The sequence below is a fragment of the Drosophila arizonae genome, chromosome 4 (genome assembly GCF_054131065.1).
Source record: "Drosophila arizonae isolate 15081-1271.41 chromosome 4, UAZ_ARI_1.0, whole genome shotgun sequence".
Lineage (NCBI taxonomy): Eukaryota > Metazoa > Arthropoda > Insecta > Diptera > Drosophilidae > Drosophila > Drosophila arizonae.
This window is the reverse complement of record NC_142924.1, coordinates 23,474,647-23,498,187: the sequence shown is the minus strand read 5'-3', so window position 1 is coordinate 23,498,187 and position 23,541 is coordinate 23,474,647. Positions and strand designations below refer to the sequence as shown.

Sequence of the window (23,541 nt, the reverse complement as noted above, 5' to 3'; positions counted from 1 at the left end):
CAAGTCGAAACATTATTTTGTTCATTAAAAAGTTTATTCGATGTATTATTTGTGGTACTCTTAGGAGCGCTTACCCTTTCAATGCAACTGAATTTCTATATTTCAAATGGAAATTAAAAGAACTTTAGTAAACAGCAACAAGATCTGAAAATGAATATATATATATTCATATATGTATAAAAACTTGTTCTCAACATATTTTCATATTATAAAAATGTTTTTCGAGTAAAACTATACTATGGTTTTATTCATTAAAAAATTAATGAAAGCATCATGAAAAGACGAAAGTTACATCATTAAAAATTCAAAATCTTTGGCATATTATTTATAGTATTCTCAAAAAATTTTTCTCCTAAAAATTAGAAGATTAATTTAAACTAAAAAATATAAACCTAGATTAAAGATATTTTTTATAAATATATTAATTTTTTATTTAATTTTTTTGTTTATTTTTTTTTAATTATGAAAACATATGCAAGTAAAATTTTAAATTTGTTTTAGTAAAAACGAACTTAAAATGAGGAAATATTGTACAATTCCATTACATTAGATATTATATTACTCTTTTAAGAAGAATTTTCTTATAATGGAATAGAATGCGTTATTTAATATGCAGACAAGAAAAATTAATTATAGCAGAAACTACAAATTCCGATTATAGATTTAAAAAGCAAGATATATCATATTATTTATTAAATAAATATAAATATATAAACGGTTACTCTTAATATTTACTTTTTTTAAACTTATTCAAACTAACTCCAAGAGGTTTCTCTTATGAGATATAAATACTTCCAATAAAAATTAATTTATAATGTAAAAGAATTAGAGTTAGAGGCAGCAAATCAAGATTCCATATATTATAGATACGATCCCTAATACAATTAAAATTACTGTTGTTCTTAATATTGTTGTTGTCATTATTATATTTAGCATTATGAAATACTTCATCAGATCTGCCACACTTTGCTGATATATACTTATATGTATGTACATATCTACAATATGAACGCCGTACTTTCATTTCATAGCTCATGAGCCTCTTGTCGAAATCTTGTCACATGTCCATTTCCATTCGGCAAATCCATTTGCAAACCGAATGTTAAATATTTTTGATAGAGCCTCGCAGTGACAGAAAAATACTCGAAGTATTAATAAAAACTGAAATTAAAAATTGTGTATTTCTTTTTTTTCTTTTGCTGATATTTTTGCATTTTACATTCTGCGAAAATTGTTTTCATTTATGTTTGAGTTTTTCTTTGCTGCTGCTGCTGCTGCTCCTGCTGCTGCTGCCGTTGTAAGTTGTAATTTGAAAAACATCACCACAAACTGTCAAAATGCACTGACATTTACAAATTATTTCGCTGGCAGCAGCCGTGGGGTGCCGGTGATATGGTGGTGCAGCCAGCTGCCCCACTTGCCGTTGCTAGCTCTCTGCCGACAACCCATTGGCAGCGGTTGGGGCCGTTTGACGCTTTGAAATGCGAAATGCGAATAGCGAAATGCGAAATGGAAGCGGTCAACGTTAATTTGCGTCAACGGGCTAATAAAGTTTCGTGTCGCCTTTTTGCTTTTGATTTGGCACGCTTTCGGCTAACGGGCAACAAAGTTGGCTAATGCATAATGCGGCTACTGATCAGCTGTATCTGCATCTGCATCTGTATCTGTTTCTGCAAATTGCGAGTCTATACGGCAAATTAACCAAGGCAAAAAAAACTCATATGAGAAACTGACATTTCAATAGCGAATCGCTGCTCTCGATGCCACTTACTAGGCCCTCATCCGCATCTGCATCTCTGCATCTCTACATCACCCTTTGGCTCTTTATGGCATTCCGAATGCACATTAATTACTTTTGATTGAGCACCTGAGATGCTGCTGCTGCTGCTGCTGCTGCTGCAACAAAGTATCAATGAACCTTCGCTGCGCCGCAGGCGATGCAACCGAATAAGTGAGGATCGTTTGTCGTTGCTGCCTTCGGTGCAGTATCTTTTCTCTCTCGGTCCGACTCGTCGTTGCGCAAGGTGCAAACTGGCTGCATAGATGGGCCCTACCTGTGCCCACAGCTGCCCAGCTGCCTAGCTGCCTGGCTGCCTGGCTTATTGGTCTGCGTGCCTAGGAGTGGCCGCGCCTAATAGCTGAAGAGCCAGCTCTGTGGCTGCCGTTGTTGTTGTTGTTGTTGTTCGGGTTGTGGCAGAGGAAGAGGAAGCGGCAGAGGGTACAAAAAATGAATTATGATTTGACGGTAGGCATTTAATGGATGGCCATGGATCTTTGACTCGAACAAAATTCTCGTTTGGCGCCAACATATTGACAGCTGTACACCTGAGTGCGAGTGTATGTGTCTGTGTGTGTGTGCGACGTTATTTAGCCGGACAGGTGAATGCCATTTAGTTAGAATGCCTTTTTGTCTGTCCCTCGGTCTCCTCGACTCTTTTGAGTCTTTATTTCTTTTGTATTGTCTAATTGAATTCGCTTGGCAGCGACGTGCTGTGAAAACCATCGATAAGGAAGTGCAGCCCGGCAGCAACACCTTGTGGCAGTGCGATCTAAGCAGCCAGTGAAAAGCATTCAAAATTGGAGCATGACAGCTACTCTCCAGCGCTGATCGAGTTTATTCGGCTGTTGATGGATAGGTGTTGCTCTTTTGATGGCTGTTGATTGCTGCGATATGCGGGGCGTGACCTCACCTCTCTCTCTTTGTCTCGCTCTGAGATGTAAAAGTAAAAGATACTGCAATGCTACAAGTCAGCTCAGATCACACTTTCTCTATGCATCGAGTTTTATATCTATTAGATGAAGTAACCATTAGGCCGAGGCACAACAGAGCTTAACGCTGGCAATTAGTCGAAACCAGATGAGATTGCCTTGCATGTTAAATGCTCGTCTCAATGCCGAGATCCTTCACAGCTCAACGCCTACACACAATGAGCATTAGCAGAAAGAGGAAGAGCCAGAGCCAGAGCATGGGCGTTGCTGCAGCCACAAAAGCGACAACGGCAATAACAATAACAATAACAACATGCTGCGGCATTGCTATAAAAATGTTTAAAACCCTAAGCAGTTCAAAAACACATCTCACAGCTGAATGGCTCAGAGCAGCAACGACAAGCTAACCAGCTAGCTAACAACTGGCAATGGGCAACTGGAAACACAGCCGCCCACCGTTGGGGCCTTATAGACAATGGCAATGCATAAATTTGTTGGCTCGCTCACAGATCGCTGAAGGAGACGAACTGAAAAACTCATTAGGGGCATCGCCTACGATGTATAAATGCAATAATATTGTACGAAATTACGACCTCAATAACATAAATTTCACATACACAGTGCGAGAGAGTGAGTTGGTGGTTGCCCACTCTTTGGCGAACTCTGCTGCTTTGCATCTATGAGATACGCATTGCGTAAAAGTTCATTATGTAAAAGGAGTTGCCGTTCTTATCGAAACTTATGGCCCAGAAATATGCGTCAAACAGGGCCATAAACATAAACTAGTCGAATTAATTGAGCTGAGGCCGCGGCAAGCTAAGCTGCAGCTCGGTTTGTTCCCCCGCGTTGCCCTTTCGAAAGCCGCTCATAAAGTGTACAAATTATGCATTTTTCTCTTTTTCGAGTCGCATGTTGCACCTGCAGCTGCAGTCGCAATCGCCGTCGCCGTCGCCGTTGCCGTCGCCGTCGTCGTTGCCATCGCATTAGAGCCGCATTTGGCCAAAAGCGGCAATTTGAGCCAACGCTGGCCTGGCCTGAGCTACCTGCCCGGCCGGGTCTAATTGAGTTTTGAGAGTCGTTACACTTCATCGCAATGGGAGTAAATTAAACTGTCATTAGTTTACCCTTTGGCACTTTTGTCGCCCCGTTGCCCTCAGAGTTGCGAACCCGATCCAAACGATCTCAACATGTGAAGTGGCGCGTTTTTTCGTGTTTTCTTTCTTTTATATATTTATTTATTATACCCTGAACCCATTGAAAATGGGAAATCAGGGTATAATGGTTTTGTGAAAAAGTATGTAACGGGCAGAAGGAGGCGTGGCAGACCCCACAAAGTATATATATTCTTGATCAGCGCGATGAGCTGAGTCGATATAGCCCTGTCCGTCTGTCCGTCCGTCCGTCCGTCCGTCCGTCCGTCCGTCCGTCCGTCCGTCCGTCCGTATGAGTGCGTCGATCTCAGAAGTTACAAGAGCTAGAGAGCTGAAATTTGGCATGCATACTCGTGTGTACCATACGCAGTACGAGTTTGCTTTATTTTTTCGATAAATTGTCCGATAACTTTTTTATCGAGAATAATCGAAAAATTGATTTTGTTTTTTCAGCCTCATTAGAATACTATTAAACCTGGAGACTTCAAATTTGCGTTGTATATGAAGTTAATGGATACAAAGATTTTGTAATTTACAGATTTTGGATACCACGCCCCCTTCTCCCCCAATTTGTAAAAAACGCATTTCAAGTACTAGAGACTTGTGCTTTGGAATGTACACACATATTCACCATATGATTACACTCTGAAAGTTTCATTAAGATCATATGTTTACAAAAGAAATTATTCGACAAATAAATTCTCATAATATTGCCCACACTGCAGCGCAGCCCAAGCGCAGTCGCTGCTTACTGCGCAGTTAGCAGAGCGCAGGCTTATGCGTGCGTGTGGATGCATGTGTATGTATGTGTGCATAAAAGAAGTGCAGAATGATTAGAATATCAGCTTAGAGGGTTCAGGGTATCTCCCAGTCGAGCAGTCTCGACTTGAGCCTTCTTACTTGTTTTATTTTATTTTTGTTGTTGTTTTTCTTTTCCTTTGCGGCCGTAATAATTTTGTAGGTTTTACGAGTGCCGCCAAGACAATTAGGCATTTGTTGAATTGTTGTTGCACAACACACATACACACATACACACACAGCACACACTCACACACTCACTGCCAAGTGTGGGCATTTTGTTTAGCGGCATTTGACGCTTTGATGTGCGCAACTGAAAAACGCGCGCGAGACGCGCGACTCGCGAGCCCGGATCGAATCTAACGCCTTTTCAAAACTTTGTTAGCCACATGGCTCTTAGCTTTTGTTGTTGTTGCTGTTGTTGTTGCTTTTTACCATGCTGAAGATTTATTTTTCCATTATAGTGTGCCGACATCGAACAGCATTGTGGGTGTCGGTGCCTTGACACAAGCCATGGGGCCATGACGAGCACAAAAAAATAAATAAATGAATAAATAAACGACGCTAAAAAAACCTAACAGAAAGTTTTGCTTTCTCATATTCTACTCAGATGATTTTAAAGTTTTAACTAAAGAAAGCAGCTTGGGCAGAATAAGTGTTAAATATATTAATTTTCATTAGAGTTGATAAATATGAGACCTATAAATAAACAAATTAAATTCTCAGAATATTATGGGTTCTAGATGAGAACTATTGGGTCGTATTCGTTTGGGTATATGTACAATAAATCTGACAGATATAGAGAAATCAAAGTAGAATTTTGGTCTATGAAAATGTTGTCTAATACATTAATTAGCTTAGGCATTTGAAAACAATATATTGGTAATGTACTGAATTAAAATATTTGATAATTGAATTTTTTAAATATATTTAATAAATATATTAAGGGATTTGAAAATGTATACATACCATACCATAATACACCACTTCATTTTATATATATCCCATAATATATTGCCCTGTTTTTCAATTAGTCTCTGTTTTTTGATGCTCGATTTCTAAGCGTTTTGCACGCGTTTTTTGCTGCGCAGCGAATGCTGTCGGCTTTTCGTGTGTATTAGCTTTTAGTTTTATTTGGGCCTGTGGCCAATGCATAAATTGGCTAACGTCGACTGCGAACCTATAAAAATACAAAGCTGACAAACTGAGAAATTGACTAGCCCAGATCACACACAAATCCGCAGCAGTTTATTGCACCTGCCAAAAAAAATAACAAAATAAAAAAGTTGAGCCGAGTGTGCATTTGTGTGTGTGTGTGTGTGTGTGTGTGTGTGAGCTTTTATGACTGGCTAAAAGACATAAAACCACTTTTTAATTCAAATGCGCTACAAAATGTTATGGACCATCAAATAATTTGCATAAACTGTCGAGGCACGTGTCACTGACTGCACAGCAGATTCGCTCGAATAAAAGTTGAGAAAAAATTGAAACAAATTCGAATGAATGAGCAAATCAATTCGAATACCAAGTATTTAACATAATATACAACTCTTTCAACCATGGAGAAGTATTAAATAAATCAGCGAAATATCTATGTAAAAACATATGCTACTCTATTAGGGTCTACCAAATGCTTGCAGATATTGATTTAAAATCTTTTCAAAAATTTCAAATCTTTTCATGTTTGAAGGTCATTGTAGACTTAGATTGTCTTGTTGTGTGTATTAATGAATACAGGAAAAATATATACTGAATAAATTTTGATAAAAGTTTATGAATTGATTCCCATAACGTTAAATTACTATATAATACAGATTTATATTATAATTACTTTATATTAAATATTTAAATGCCATATATATCTGTGGATATTTTGACAAACTTTCTCAAACATTGTTTCACTGTTCAGCAAATGTAACTAAAAGGCATTAAAAAAGATAATATTTTAACTACTTAACTAAGGCAAAAAAAAAATATATATATATATTATATATATATATATATATATATATATATATATATATATATATATGGCTGTCATAAAAATAGAGATCAAAATTTCAGTTTTCATTTATGCTTTAAGTTGAGCATTTGGTGGTAAATGAATAATTTAACAAAGCAAAAATGTAAATGAGGAAAGCTTTTAACTTATTCCATCTTAAACTTGGGTAATCTCAAAGATATATGTATACTTGAAATATGCAAATGATATCAGAAAAAAATCATGTATGGAATAAACATATATTATTCAAATAGGGTATTCCATGTTCGGCATCACGAATAGAGTCGTCTCTCCTCGGATATTTCTGTAGCTGAAGCTGCGGCAGATAAAACAGAAAGCAGTCTTTCGATTTTTGGCTTACCTTTGCTGTTAATGATTCACTTGCCACACTGTTGCCGCCATTGTTGTTGTTGCTGTTAATGACTTGACAGTAAAGTGGCCTACACAATTTATGGCAAACTTGTCCGCCTACAATCAGTTTTCATTCAGTTCTATGCGAGTTGCTGTTGTGTGTTTGTGTTTGTGTTTGCTCGTCTTAATGCCTTCGTCTAGTTTGGTTTTTTAATTGAAACATTTTTGACCAAATTTTCTTAATGATCCGACATGACATGGCGTCTCTTTTCAGTGTGTGTGTGTGGTTTAGCTTTATAAATTCATAGTAATTTTAGCTAATTTAATGCAGAGCTAACTGAGGGAAGACTTCTACTGTGCTACATATATTTCACATGCTACCTATACAGCGTATATACACGCACACACACCCATTTATGTATATACATATTACTCACTTATACATATGCATCATTATTATAATTTGTACATTGTGTTCTCCACTCTGTTTATTGCAGTCGCCAGCACAAAAGCAACGCCAACGCCTTTGGGCCACAAGCTGCAAATGCTGGGTAAGTTTTCATTATTGTTGTCTTCATGTTGCTATTATTTTTGTCTCTCGTTGCTGTTGTTGTTGTTTTTGTTGGTATTGCCAGGCACTTTTATAGTCACTTGTCGTTAAAAAAAAATGTGTTGAAAATGTTTTTTTATGACACGAAATGAGCAGGGCCATAAAATTGAGCCGAGTGAGCAATATAACGAACGATGTGCCTGGCGGCCTGTTGAATTCACTAAATGGCATTTGCATTTCATATGCAATAACTGTCGGACACTGAACTGCAATGGGAATCTACATACATGTGTCATTAAAAAAAGTAACGACCTGCCCATATGCAACATGCGTCAGCAAATGCACGAGTTCAAATACATAAGATACTTAAAGTTACATTAACCTGAGTTGCTAACAAGAAGATGGAATCTAATAGATACAAATTTTAGTTTAACAAGTATTACGCGAGAGATAATAGAAAAGCTTACTTTGGCAGATATTTCCTCCCAACGCAAAATACCTAAAAAAAAGTTAAAAATCCAATAAGTAGATTTAAATAAATAAGTTTACTCTGACAGATATTTCCTGATAAAATATTTCCAACAGGTTAGCTCTTGTCTTTATATTATTAAAGGTGAGAGACTTATTCACATGGAATTCCTTATAAAGACCCACATTTGCTGAATCTTCTGCGATGTCAATACCCTCTAAAGAGCATAAATTATTGCTCGAAGTCTTTTGAGTAATGTTTGGGAACTGTATAATCACTTCCTAGTGGAAACTTTTATCAATGTAGGAATAGAAGAAAGAAAAAGAAAAAGCGAAATTAAAAGCCCAGAGACATAGATAAAGATAAAGTCCAGATATAATGCCAACTAATTGAATTGATTTATGCATGTCGCGCATTTTAATGAAGTATTTTCCCTGAGTTGTTTTTGTGGCCGCTGTCAATTGATTAATTTGAATTTATTTGGCTGCGATATCTGTTGCCGCAGCATAATTTTCAGTTTTCGCTATATCAATTTTAATAATAGCACATTATACATAAGTTGCGACTGGGTTGTTCGTTGTCTGTTTCGTGTCCACACTCGCCATTATTTATTTATTTATGCATGGCCAGTCGGCCACTCGGAGCCGTGGCCAGTTAGTAGTCGCAGTCGTTGCTAGCCGATAGTTGTTGGCCGTTAAGACTACTGCGAGCTGACAGCTAAGCAGCTCATAAGCGAAAGGGAGATCGCGGTGGAGCGGAAGGACGAGGAAGAGCAAGAGAGAGAGAGAGGGAGAGGGAGAGGGAGAGAGAGAGTGCGAGAGACAGCAAGAGAGAGAGAGGAGGCATCATTGATTTATGCCTGGCACTTTTTATGGCCATTTTGTTTGTAATTTATTAACAAGCTTGTTAACAACGTCGTCGGGCCAATATGCAGATGCAGATATGAAAAAACTTAGCAGCTCACTGTGCGCGCACAACAAGCCTGCGCCTGAGCAGTTCGCAGAGGTTAAAGGCCAATACGGCAGCCAGCCAGCAGGTGGCTCCTAGCCATGTTTATAGAAAGTTTTCCTCTTGCCTGCTTATTTTCGCCAAAAGGCGTGCATTATGCACAAGCACACACACACATACACACACACGTGAGCACCCGCAAGTGCTGCCTCTTAAATATTTAAACAAGACATTTGAAGTAATAAATGAACAAACTTTGACGTTCAATTCTTCAGCTCGATCCTCCATAGGCACATGATTTGTTTGCCCAAGCGCGCGCGGTAGCCAAGTGCTGGAGCCACCGCTCAAATATTCTAAATATTTGCTAAATAATAGAGAAGACAGCGGCAATCGGCGTCCAGCCCAACTGCCCAGGCAGCCAAGCGTAGACGTTGCGTAGGCCCAGCTCGCAGCTCGCAGCTAATGGCAGTTGCTTTTGGCTTTTTGCTTTTGGCTTTGCCGTTTAAATAGCGGCTACTATTTGCGTACTAAAGTGTACCCAACTGACGAAATGACGCACAGACAGACTGAGATCCCAGCTCAATGAATGCTTGTCAAATAGCCACACACACACGCACTCTTACTCAGTTGAAGTCGTCGGCGTTGTCGTCATCATCAGCGGACAGTTGGTGCCGTACAGCTGACAGAGAGACAGCTCTGAGAGTTTACTTTGTGTGTGTGTGTGTGTGTGCTGGTCACAGACACTTGAATACCTTTTATTTGCCGTGGGCCATTGATATGAGCTTCGAGAATGTCAATGAGGCGTTCGGCCAAGAGCTGGGCCTTTTAGTAGTGGCACAACCAATCATAATTGCGGCCTGGCTAACTGATTTATCTGTGCAACAATCTAATTTCAAGTGTAAGCCAAGCAAGAATCTAGCCCGAACTCCATCGAGCCGATCTCAGTCGGCGATCGCCGAGCTGTGTCAGCGGCAGCGCCAAGTTGTCAACTTAATTTACAGCTAACATGTGAGCTACAAGTTCGCGGCGATTGAGCAAGCGATAAAAAGTATTAATTTCATAGCTCTATGCAATTAACATAAATTGGACAAACGGCCGCGCGGACAGACGGGCAGACCGGCAGACCAGCAGACAGGCAGACAGAGAGGTAAGACGTGCAGGCAAACACTTATAAATATGCAAATAGTTCAGATTGCAACCGGCCCATGCACTGCCCCGATCCGCACAGATATCGCCGATATCGCCGATACTCGCCCGCTCGCTCGCCTATCAATTGGCAACTTTTGCCATTGATATACGGCTTTATGCGGCTGGCATGGCCAACAAACCGCACGAGCGTCGACATTCGGCTGACAAATGTGCTGACGTGTCTGACTAAATGGCAGGTCGAGCACTTGCCAGACTCATAGAGCGCGGCTGATGCGATTCCCGAACCAGCATCGTCTTGCAATTAACATAATTGGAGACGAGATTCAAATGCCAGCCAGGCCATTAAATAAACCAAAGGCTATCATCGCACAGAAGCACTCGGTGCACTCTCAATGAATGGAGGGCAATAATAAGTCAAAACAATAATTCGAAATGCAAAATAATCATGAAAAGGCTTCCCCAGCTAAATATTCAGCGGGATTTAAATGCCATATCGAAAACCGACTGCCAGCAGAGTCGGGAAACAAATCAGATCTTGGGTCTCTGCTTTCCATACATTTGCATAACAATGCAGGGTATGCAACGCACTCGCCAAAAGGAACAACAATCGATAAGCAATTTCAATAAATCGTGCAAGTACAATAAAAGTAAATTAAATGCTTTGCTTGCTGCGCTCCTGTCGAGTTGTGTCTCAATTTGCCACACCGGCAAGAGGCGGCCAGTGAATGGTTCCAAGCCAGTGCCAGTGCAAGTTCCAGTTCCAATTCCAGTTCCACTTTCAGCTCAGCTGCAGCCAGCCTGTGGCCTGTGGCCAGATCTGATGACGTGCCGCAATATGCGTAAGTCAACTGCGCAAATGTGGCACAGAAGACAACAACAGCTACTTGCAGCGCTTCACGCAATTACGTCGAAGTCGACAACGAAAAAAAAAAGAATTAAAAATAAAACTAAAAAAAACAGGATGACTAATCTTGAATAAGACGACAATTTAATGCTCTTTCATATTAAATTCCAATCTATTCGAATTAAAATATATGTCTTACTTCAGTTGGAAAACACTTTCTAGAGTTGTCTTAGGGGGAATAAAAATTGAATTGGAACTAAATAAGCAGATAACTTTATCATCTATCATCTATCCACACTCAAATATATATTGCTATATTCAGTAATTAAATTGTTATTAAAGGAAAACTCGATCATCGATCATATCAAATATGATTCGCTCTATTTCAGAATATATATTTTCTATCTGCAATATAATACGAAACAAAAGTTAACGGAAATATAGATAATAGATATTTTTGAATTTAAATGAACTATGATGCCTTTATCAGCTATGATTCTTATCTTATTTATATGCTCTATGTTTCTATAAGTATCTGCATAATCTATCGCTCTATAATCTGCTTTATCTATGATTTTATAGATAGTTATAAATCATCTATGACTCTATAATTATTTGTATCATCTAAGTTTTTATGATTATGGGCATCACTTAGACATAACTTTCTTGCAATAGTTTTGAATTAAATGAATTGCATATATAGTATATTTGTTTTTTACAATATCCAGACTTCGAGCTGTCAACAGATGTCAGATATTATTATGTCCCCCTATTAAATATGAAATATATTTCTTGACAAATGAATACAACTCTGTGTTAGGGCATTTCATTTCGGTAAAGAAGAAGACAAAAATTGATGGCAACTTTCCACATTGAGCCGGTCAAGCAGCCTCGAGGGTTACCCTTACTCAGGCGTCAATGAAATGCAAATGTTTTGGCTGCCTGACTTGTTGTTGCTGCTTATCAATAATCTATTGGCCAAAAACGTTGAGCAGATAAGAGGCGGCCTTTCTCTTGTTAGCTGCGTCCTGCGCCTATTAAGCCATAAAACGCATGCAAATGAAGGCGTTGAAATGCGCATGCAACAAGACATCGCAGCCAGATACGGAGCTCAGTGCGGCTCGGCTCGGACCGCGTCTGGCCGAGCCCTACATGTGGAGAGGCGTTTCGCGCCTGCTTAAAGGGCGCAACAACTAACGCGCTTCAGTTTCAGAGATGAGCGCGAGTGAAGGGGCAGCTGGCTGCACTGAAGGCAGCGATGGCAGCTTTGCTGGGGGTAAGTCGCAGTCGCAATCGCAGTGGCTGAGGCAGCACCTAAAACGAGCACCGGCTGACTGGCAATTAATTATGGCTCAGTGTTGGCTGGGCCACTGGCTGGCATATGTTTATTTACTTAATTTACTTAATGACACACATACAGAGCACAGCTCTGAGCGGGGCAGAGCTCAGCGAAAAGATGGGCACGAGTCGGCGCACATTTGGGTGAGGTCATCGTTGCTCTTCTATAAAGTCATGTATCTATGTGTGTACGTGTGCGTGTGTGTATGGGTCTAATAAATAACATTATTAATCACCAGTGCAATTAACTATAAGTACACCAACGCACACACACACACACACAAACCATACGGCAAAGACGACGCCTCGATTTCGATTTGGGTTTCAGTATCTACAGCTACATAGATACAGTGTCTTATAGAAACACACACACACACACACACGCCACGCTGCACTCTGTGACCCAATTTGAATTTTTCATCAGTTTCTCGCAGTTATTAAGGCGAATTTTGTTTTTCCATCACTTGTTAGGCATTCAGAGCTTTTTTCTCGCTTTTAATGGTTCATTTCGTCTTATATTGAATGATATATGAATGCATTAATCTTAGTTTATGTTTATTGCCATATGTTATGGCCGTGTGTGTGTGCGTGCGTGTGTATCGAATTGTATGCAAAACGTGCAACATGAGACCTTATTAAAACAACAATTTATGTGAGCTATATACGATTTTATGACTTTTTTATAAAATGCTGTTGCATTTGCAGGTTCCCATGCGATGCGTGCATTTATAAGACCATTTATAGGAGATACGCGCGCATGATCCTAATGAACATGGCGTACTATCTATATGGACACCATAAAATGCTGACGAGTATTAACATTGAGAGAGCTCAGTCATAAAACGAAACTGTCTGAAATTGAGCCGAGTATTATCATTCGATAAATATCAAAAATTAAGTTTTCCCCACTTGATCTTACTAAAATTAGATATCGTAAATTTGCTTCTCACAAGACTCTCTCTCTGCCTTTCTCTTTGCTGTCAGTTGCTGCTGCTGCTGCTTCTAAAAACTTTGCTTCATTAATCTTGAGAGTTCTCTCTTGTTGCTTGTTATGCTAAAAATATTGAAACTGTCAAGTGCATAATCATCTGGCCAAAACAGACACCAGCTAAAATTACAGGGCAACTAAAAATGTTTTAAGCGCTTAACCCGAAATGCAAGCAAGTTTCTCACCCTCTCTCGCTCTCTCAGTCTTTCTCGTTTCCCCTCTTTTTCTAACTCGCTCGTCTGCTCAAACTTTGTTGACTTGTCAGTCCGCCTGGCCGTCTTCCCATCTTGCCGTCTGGCCGTCGTCTGCTGCTGGCTGTGTCACAACGCTTAATCTTTATTAATTACAGTGGAATAATAAGGCAACAACAGCAGCAGGAACAGCAGCAGCCGCAGAGAGATAGATGGGAGCTAGCTAGCTGCTCGTGGGCATGGCGCATAGTTTGGCAGCCAGACAGGCAGGGCGCAACCCCAACCCAGGCCCGGCAACTGATTAATGCGCCAGCCGAAGAGCCAACAAGCAAATATGCCACATGCAACACCAACAGCAGCAGCAGCAGCAGCAGCAGCAGCAGCAACAACAACTTTGATGGTTAGGAATTTAAGCAGCGCAAAGGGTTTTTGGTTTGGTTTTTAGGTTTCTAGTTTTGGTTCTACCTTTTGGGCTTTGGCCTGTGCTTCAGCATGGGCTTTGCCCTGGGCTCTGGCTCTGGCTCTGGCTCTTGCAAGTGCCTTGTAGTTGCGCTCTCTGCCATGGCGGCGCATTCATCAACGTCGGCGTCCACAAATGCCTGCCACATGCAAAACAAGACGCGCTCCCAGCTCTACACGCTGCCAAATGCACAGCCAAGCCCAGCCAGTCAGCCATAGACTGGAATGGAGATGGAATTGGGAATGGGAACGGGAATGGGAATTGTAATGGGCATAGGGCCGAAGAGCATATAAAAGGCGGTAAGGCTAAATTAGATAGTAGAGGGCAGCATAGTACCTATAAAAACCATTTGATCCTTTGTGCGCACCGGCACCGCCTATCTCTCTCCTTCTCTCTCTCTCTCTCTCTCTCTCTCTCTCTGTCGCTCGTGTCGCTTTATGCGTCTGTCGACCTTTTTTCCGTGCTGCAAACGTCGCCTAATTACGCCTCTATTTTGGGCTAATCAGCAGCCGTGTTGACCCCGACTCCAGTTAAAGCGGCTAAGAGACAAGGGTCAGCTGCGCGTCATGTAAATGAAGTTGCTTTTGGACTATGGAGAGGTAGAGGCAGACAGAGGGAGAACAAGAGTAGCAGCAGCAGCTGTGCCGCACTCACTTTATAAATGCTCTTCCAATAGACAGTTCGACTGTCAATCAGTTTCGGGTGCTGTGCAAATATTTGTCGATTTCTGCGGCCGTTTGGCTATTTGCACTTCGGCTAAATGCAAGCCGTGATGCAATTGAGTTGAGCCCGTGACAGAGACAGCAATTAAATATGCGCATAACTGTTAATAATCATTGAATCAATATGCTGACAATTTTCTCACGCAGCCGCATATTCAAATGAGATCCGAGATGCGAGCTGCGAGATGCGCCGTCATCCCGGCCAGGACTCGTACAATGACATCAACTCGAGGGGTTCGGCGCTCGAGCGAAGAAAGTCAACGAGCGAGCTTACAGGGGTTCGATTTGTGACGGTGCGTGGAATTTTAACTAAGACCCATCCAGCAGCAGCCAAGGAAAGGGTTGCACGGCGAGCCGCAGATCCGCCTGGGCAGGACCCAGGCCCAGGCCGAGCCAAAGGATTTGTAATTTGAATTTTAAATAGCAGCCGTTCAATGCCGCGGCAGCAGCAAAAGTCGTTGCTGCCCCGCTTATGGCTGTAAATTGTATTTACTGCTGAATTAATTTCAACTTGTATTTTCATTTCTTTTCCATTTTCTGTGCATCGATTTGAAAACGAAATCGCAGCCGCAGGACCGCGCAGAGCTCTTTCATTCTCTGCTGTTTGCTTAGGTTTCTCTATTAAAAGCGAACCCTTTGTATTTTCTTCTTTTACTTGAAGTTTTTTTCTCTCATTCTTTTATGCGTTTTCTTAAAAGTTTTTGACAGACGCAGTCATATGTAAAAATGATAAAAAAAAAAGGAGTAGAAAGATGAAGAAGGGTGTGGCTGTAAGGAAAGGCAGTGGCAGCTGCGTCCTAGCTCGGATTTCAGTTAATATTCTGTATTTTTGAAGGCAGACGTTTCCAACTGTCATGAAAACGCTTAAGCTAGCGCTTGGCTATTTGCAGTCCTGTCAAAAGAATCAATTTATGCTTTGAAGGATTGTCCGCATGCAGACAACGCCCAAGTCCTGCTGCACGCAATGCTCCTCCTCCTGGCTGGCGTTGATTGCTGGCAATGCAAAATACTCAATTGCAGCAATAATATTGCAACTGACATCGATATGTGCCATTTGATTTGCATAATTCTAGCAGACAGAGCGCCGTGCCAGGGGCAGGATACGTAGCCCTACCTATGGCATGCAGCTCTGCTGAGCCAAGCCCAACAACCGAATTGCAATATATTGACAGCCAGGACACGGCACCGTCCTTTGCACACACACACACACACACACACACAGACAGACAGAGAGTGAAAGAGAGATGGAGAGAGAGAGAGAGGGAGAGTCCTGTAGCCGCTTAAGCCGCGCCCCTTCACTGCTGTCTGTTTGTATTTTTGCAAATTCATCGATAATTGGCAATTTGAAAGGGCAACATCAACAACAGGAGACAAATGGCAAACAGTAGACAAAGGCCTGATCCCGGGGTTGCATTTGACTCCTTTGACTTTGGCACATTGCCCTCTGTCCCCTCTCCACTCTCCCCTGTCCCATGCCTGGTTACCCTCGGCGCGAAAACCATATCGGTTTATGTCAAGGGCGCCTTGCATTTTGGCAACAACAACAAAGCCTTTCATAATGCCAAGCCGATAATAGCCTAATGACATTTTAATTGCGCACAACAAGTTAATTAATTTGATTGTGTTTATTTTTGTGCCGGCAGTCAAAACCGATTCCAATCAATGCCAAATTTGGCAAACAACTTGTTGACTCGCTGACTCGATGGCCAACACAGTTGCCAAAAATGTGGTTTTGTTATGCCACATTGAATCATCTGCACGGTGGCATCAATTATCGTCTGCCAGTCGAGCTGGCCGATGGCTGGCTGGCTGGCATTTAATGGCCAGACAAAAGAACTGTACAAATTATCGGCTGATGCATAGACGAAGCGCCCCGAGACAAGCAGCGGAGATTAAAGACCGTAGCATTAAGCCAAAAATAACTCTGGCCTTAACACCATGCAGATCATAAATCTCTTTCGAGCACCCAACGGACACACATCGACCCGATACTAAAAGCCTTTTAGCTGCACTGAGAATCTACTTGAGAAACAATTAAGCTTTCTCAAAACAATATTGAGACTTCACAAAATCTTATAGCTCTGACTGTTACTTTGTCTCTGGCTGCTGGCTTTGTCTTTACGAAACTGTAAATACGGTTCCCAAACTTTATCACGGCATACAAATTAATAGCCCACGTCTGGTTTGCTAATGAAATCGATTTGTCTAATATTTCATGGATGTTTAAAAGCCAGACAGACACAGAAATATCCATTTGAATAAAATATTAAATAATAATTTTCGAAATTCTTGTATTTTAACGAAATTCCTCTTCCTTTGCTTTGATTTCAGTTGACTGGCTCTATTCTCTGGTATTCGGCGCGAAGGTAAGCAGAACTACAACTTGGTAACTTGCCAAAAAAAAAAAAAACACAAAAAAAAATCAAAACAAAAGAACAACAACAAAAACTAAAAGGGCCCCAAGTGCCCCAAGTGGCAATAACAATGAGAACAAATACATTGCAACTTTTACTTGGGCTCTGGGGCAACTCGGCCGCCCCGTCTTGGAGAGTCGAGTCTATGTCTCGGCGAAACTCTTTCAAGTTTTTTTGACAGCTGCTGTCAAATGTTGAAAACCAGCCAGCCCCATACGCCATACGCCATACGCCATACGCTATACGCTATACGCCATATAGAAATCCAAAACAAGCCGGAGTCAGCCATGGCCTAAAGTGCCCCAAAGTCCCTCATCCGTCGCATATCAGCGAACATCTCTATACATACATAGAGACAGACAGACATACATACAATCGTACATACATATGTATGTATGTCTGTACATATGGCCACATTCTTATAGCCTTACCTCGCTCTTCAACTCTCTAAGCAAAGTTTTTAAAGATTAAAAACAAAAGCAACAACAAAAACCGAGAGAGAAAGAGAGAGAGAGAGGGAGAAAACAACGTAAAACAATAAAAAGCATTTTATAGTTTTCATGCACGAAGTCCACGAAATGAAAAATTCAACAATTTAAACTGACATTTAAATTGATAGTTCAAGAGATGCACACGACAGATACCGCAGAGAGAGAGAGCAAGAGAGAAAGAGAGAGGGAGAGCAGAAGAGAAGTTAAAGGCGAGCGAGAGAGAGAGAGAGAACTGAAAAGCATATATGATGTTATATAGAGGCGTGGCAGTTGGGGCAGACACACAAATAGCCACAGATGCACGTATGTATGTATGTATGTATGTATGTATGTATGTATGTGTGCGCTGCAAGCTGCACTGGGTGACGTACTACAACTTGTTGTTGTTGTTGTTGTAGTTGCGGCTGCTGCGGTTGATGATGCTCACGCCGATGCTGATGCCGCTGTTGATGCTGATGTGTCTGCTTCTTCTTCTGGTTCTTCGTGTTGTAGCACTCAAAAACATCAAATATATGTATATTTAAACTAGAATTGCAGTTGATGCCAAATAATCGACAGACACGAAAAGGAGTTACTGAAAAAGTGAGAAGGGGGAGAGAAGAAAAGGCAACATCAATATGAGCTTTTATATATTCTGATCCACTATGAATCTTTAGAGCTGCAAAGGCATCGATAGAGGCTCCGCTTGATGATTTTCTCGAGTGCAAAACAATTGTTTTCATAGTGAGCAAGATAATTAAATTTATTTGTTGTTGAATATTTTTCTATGATATATTAATATAATATATAAAATAACATATTAAATTATATAGTATATACATAAAACTACAACTAAATATACCCTCAATTACAAGAGTTGCTTCAGCTATTATATGGACTCATCGATGACTTTTAGTAGTTCTCTCTCTCTCTCTCTCTTTCTCCCTCTCCCTCCCTTTCTCGATGTCATCCAACAGCCTAGAGTAGTATGAGCTGCATTTGATTCAATAAGAGCTTGAATATCGCATAGTTTTCTTTCTGTGTAATTCCATGCTCTGTTCTATTGATTCGATTCGCAGTCTAAGCCCCGAAATGTGCAAAGTCTATAAATCAATGCTGGTTGGCAACCACATGCCTATTCACACACATACACACATACATGCATGCATACATGGGTATGCGTGTGTGGAGCGTGTTAGCAAACATATTATCCAATACGTTGCGCACATAAATATTTCTGAAATCCACATTGCATTTGGCCAACTAGCATAAGCGAAAGCGAAATAAATATTGCAAGCTAAGCCAAGAGGGAAAACGATTTGGCAATTTTCATGTCTGTATCTGTATCTGTATCTATGGCTGTATCTATAGCCGTATCTGTATCTGTATCTGTATCTGTATCTGTTGCTGCTGACAGGCAGCCAAAGTCTCAACATTGTTGTCAACCATTGTGCCGTGCGTGCGCGCTATCAGCTACCCAGTTGCAGATGCCGAGATATGAGACTACATCACAGTTCAGTCTCTCTCTCTCTCTCTGTCTCTCTCTCTTTCCACTAATCTTATAATTAGCATTCTTGGCAGATAACAAGAAATGCAACTGCAACAACAACAGCAACAACAACGACACTCTGCCCGCTTGGACTACAAATAACAAACAGTTTGCAATTACGAGTGGCTGGAGTCGAGTCGAGTCGAGTCGAGTTGAGTCGGGGCAAGGCAAGGCAAGACAAGGCGAGTGGAGTCGCCTCTTAATCGGATTGCATGATAACTGCACATTAATTAAAAAAAATCAACTAATACTTTTATGAAACGAAACAGTGCTAATTGAATTATTGCTGCCAGGCACTCGGTTCGCTTTCTTTCATTTCGTTTCGTTTCGTTTCGTTTCGATTTCATTTTGTTTACTTGTGTTACAAACAACAGCTTATTTAATTGCCAACTCTTTCGACACACACTCTCTCGCTCTCACTCACTCTCTCTCTCTCTCTCTCTCTCTCTCTCTCTGTTCCTCTCGCTCGATATATCCCCTCGATCCTTCGAAATGGGAATTCCGCACCCGCAGCGACATATTGCTTACGCTTCCAGGAAAACATAAAAATGCCAGAGACTCCAAAAGAAACTGGGAAAGTGAGACAGAACTTAGGATATATGCCGCCTTCTAACGGTAACCAGCTAAGGCCTGCTCAAACCAGACCAGACCCCCCGTCCAAGTTCAATTTTTTGCTGTAGCTGTTTTGTTTTTGCTTTTTTGGCAATCCATAAAACCAGCAAAACAGAACGAAAACAATAGCAACAACAACAACAGCAACAACACCAAGAAATGTCAAGCTCGGTTTTCAATTGCAACAGCGTCGCTCGTATGTTCTTGCTTTTGTTGTTTTCCTTTTGGGCTGTAATCCGAGAGCAGCCGCAACAGCAACAACAACAATTTAAAGAGGTAGCCAGATAACCCAACCATTGTCGTTTTTATTTCTTATTTTTTGGGGCTGAGTTTGGGCTCTCAGTCTGAGCCTGGGTCTGGGTCTGGGTTTTTGGAACTGCGGGCTTAGTCACTTGGTACTCTTTGCTCGTTACTTGGCCTGCTGCTTGCTCCTTTCATGGCCCGGCATATTAGTTTTCAAGTTGTACATTCTCATTGTTCATTATGATGAGCCACCGAACACGAAAGCAACAACAGCAACAGCAACAGCAACAACCACAACAACAACAAGCTGAAACGGCTGCAAAAGACAAGCCCAAAAATTGACAATGGACGTCGACGCTCAAGTATCTGCAAGTGCACGCAATGTACTTTGTTTTGTATCTTCTATAAGCATGCAACGAGCTGTGGACAGTAGTCGTAATACAGCAACAACAACAACAACAACAACAACAACAACAACAGCAGCAACAGCAGTGCTGGGCAAGGGCTAACCCAGTGCCAAGGGGCAGCAGCAGGGGCGTGGCTGTTGAGGGCGGTTCTGAATTAGGGCGTTGTAGACATTTCAACAGCATGTCGCTTCATTTAAGTTTTTTGCATCAATGCACTCGTGACAATTTGTCATCAAAAAAGAGAACAGCCAGAGAAAAGAAATGCAATGTGTGGACCCCACAAAACAACATACATAGGTACATATATTTGTTGAATTAATAAAAGACGTCAAACAATGTGTGGGCAGCTCGAATCAGAAAGCAAATGATGTGACTGCAGCCACAAATTATGCTCAGTTAACTAACCAACTATCAAACAAAGGCAAAAAGCAGTCCAGAGAGAGAGAGAGAGACAGACAGAGAGAGAGAGAGAGAGAGAGAGAGAGACAGACAGAGAGAGAGAGACAAACTCTAGAAGAGATTTCCATATTCATTTCGCAGCAGCAGCAGGGTACAATGTCTTTGGCCCAAATATAAGCTTTAAGCCATTAGCTTTTTATGGCCTTCTGCAGCCATTGAGTAGCCTAATGAAAGCAAAATTGCATGAATAGAAAACCCATCTTTGGCATTAGCCGGCCAACTGTGTGCGGTCATTCCCTACAGAGAAGACCCCTCGCTGCGAGCTGCGATTCGAACAGAAATTAGAAATCACTATGCAATAGTAGAATATCTCGTACCCTTTCCAGGTGAACTTGAGATATAGTCGAGGACAAGATACAAAATATTCCCCCGACAGACTCAAGTCTAGGAGATGAGTTTTGCATAATACTTTTATATACTACAAATATCCACTACTCATATGCTCACAATTCTTTAATACCCCCAGTAAGAGTATTGCGATATCATATAAACAAATGGAAGACAATAACAGCGCCAAGAATCAGCTAAATGTCAGCGAAGCCCACTTAAACTTAAACTTATGCATATTTATATAATTCATTTTTAAATACATATTTAAATTTACACAAATAGCGGACGAGCGGACGATGGGACGGAAAGCCAGCTACCAAAACATACTATATATTAAATATCAAGATTTTACGATGCATAATGAGAGCGGTGCGCAAGAGGAGGGGCATGGTGGTGTGGGCGGAGGGGGCGATGGTGGCGCAGTGAAGGTGGATTTTTATTACCAATAATTTTGAAATTTGTTGCGACGAGTGCAGGCAGGCACCACTCGTGATAAATATAACCACAGATCGAAATACCTATAAACAATATATACATGTATGTATGTATGCCTGTGTGTATGTGTGTATGGATTTGGTTGTATTTATAGGGTATGCTCGTGTGATCGCTGAGTGTGCAAGTGAATCGATTGTAAGCCCACCCGCTCGACCGAGCGAGCGACGCGATTATTTACGGTTTATTTTCAACGCATCCGAAATAAATATGCGAGTTAAAAAAGAAACACACACACTCACGCACAACATGAATTCCTTTTTCTTTTTAAGTTGTTTTTTTTTTTTTTTACATAAATATTGCATACTAATTTTAATACAAAACACGCGGGCTTCGAACGCGCATCAGTCCCAAAATAGCCGAAGAGAGAGAGAGAGAGAGAGAAGAGAGAGAAGAGAGCAAATCACACGAATGCAACGATTGTGCGAAGTGGAAAGGGAACGAGGGAATCGGGGGAGCCGGGCATGGGGGCTACCGGAACGGGGCAAAAGTGTCAAGCGACGATGTAGCGAGAGTATTTTTGAAATTTTGGCAGGTGGATCCACGACACGACAAGTGCCCCAAGTCGGCAGCGGGCACCAAGCGGCCCCAACTGCATTTCATATTTCAATATTTTCTCGCTCGTTTCGTTTATTTGTTTTTCTACTTTTTTTTTTCTTCTTCTTTAGTTTTGTTTTATTTATTAATAGAAACGCGCTATGCGCTGACGGTGAAAATGGGCAGAGCATGCACAGAAAACGCGCTGAAAATTAATTTCCACATAATTTTTATGAGGCAATTACTCATCGACACTCTTCAAAGTGTATAACCCGAGAGCTGCGTCTATGATAATATTAGCCTCACGGAATATCCTATTCGCCTTTGGTTAGAGACTTTCTATGCAGATTTTTATTCATATGAAACAGAGTGTATAATTTGTTGGAGATCTCAGAAACAGCTTCGATCTATGTAATGCAGAGATGAAGAGCTGAACTTTGTTTTGAAAATATTTGTTTTCAGCATTCCGATTTCATTTTCCACTCCTACTCAGTTTAGTCATAAAATTCATTTTATTTAAATTTAAAATGATATTTTGATTTCAGCTTTGAATTCACAAAATTGTACTGAAACAATACAAAATTCTATTCAAATTTATAAAAAGCTTTTTTCTTGTCCTCTTAAAAACATTTTTATTAAGATTGTTCTTAATTTAATTTAAATTTATTAAAATCTCAGCTTATAGTAATTATCAATAAATTTGTATGAATTCTAAAATATAATTTTGTAAATATATAGAACAACAATATCTTCTTTCCTTTTCCTCTTACAAAAATCTTTTAGTAAACTTGTGTTTAAATTTTTTAAAGTCTCAGTTTATGATAACAACTTCTGAATAATAAAAATGAAATGTAACAATTTTGTTAGATTGCCTATATATGTGTATATGTACATATTATACTTGTATAATTTTTGTCCACCTTAAAGAATGATTGACATTAATTTTTTAGTCAGCTAATTAATTAGATTACGCTGGCGCCAGCTTCCATGGACACGTAATACCCCTGACATGAGTGGCGAACGAACAACTGTTTCAGTTTCATTTTCGGTTTCTTTTTCTGTTTCTGTTTCAGCTGTATCCAGGGGGTATTCATATGCCCATTACTGACTACATAATTACGCAGACACGCCCCACTAAATATCTGAAGGAATAATATGCCATAAACTGCACACTCTATGATCATGCGACGGGCATTGTGGGAAATGTGTTGTAATTATTTGGAAATGCTTTCTAGCGATAATTGCGGGTGCCACACATACGACGAGTGTGCATATTTATTCCTCCTCCTCCTCCTCCCCACTCCACCTCTTCTTCTTCTGCGTTTTCTACCTTACTTTTTTTGTCGAGTTCCATATTT

The 23,541-nt window shown here is 40.5% G+C and overlaps 1 long non-coding RNA gene across 2 annotated transcripts in view; it reads left to right on the top strand.

Annotated features, from left to right (window-relative positions):
- LOC149269447 (uncharacterized) overlaps positions 1–23,541 on the top strand; it is a 43,678-nt gene that overhangs the window by 11,344 nt on the left and 8,793 nt on the right. For both annotated transcript variants that reach the window (XR_016269611.1, XR_016269610.1), the window contains exons 2-3: positions 7,509–7,562; positions 17,002–17,036. This is a non-coding gene — a long non-coding RNA (uncharacterized LOC149269447). The remainder of the gene's footprint in view (positions 1–7,508; positions 7,563–17,001; positions 17,037–23,541) is intronic.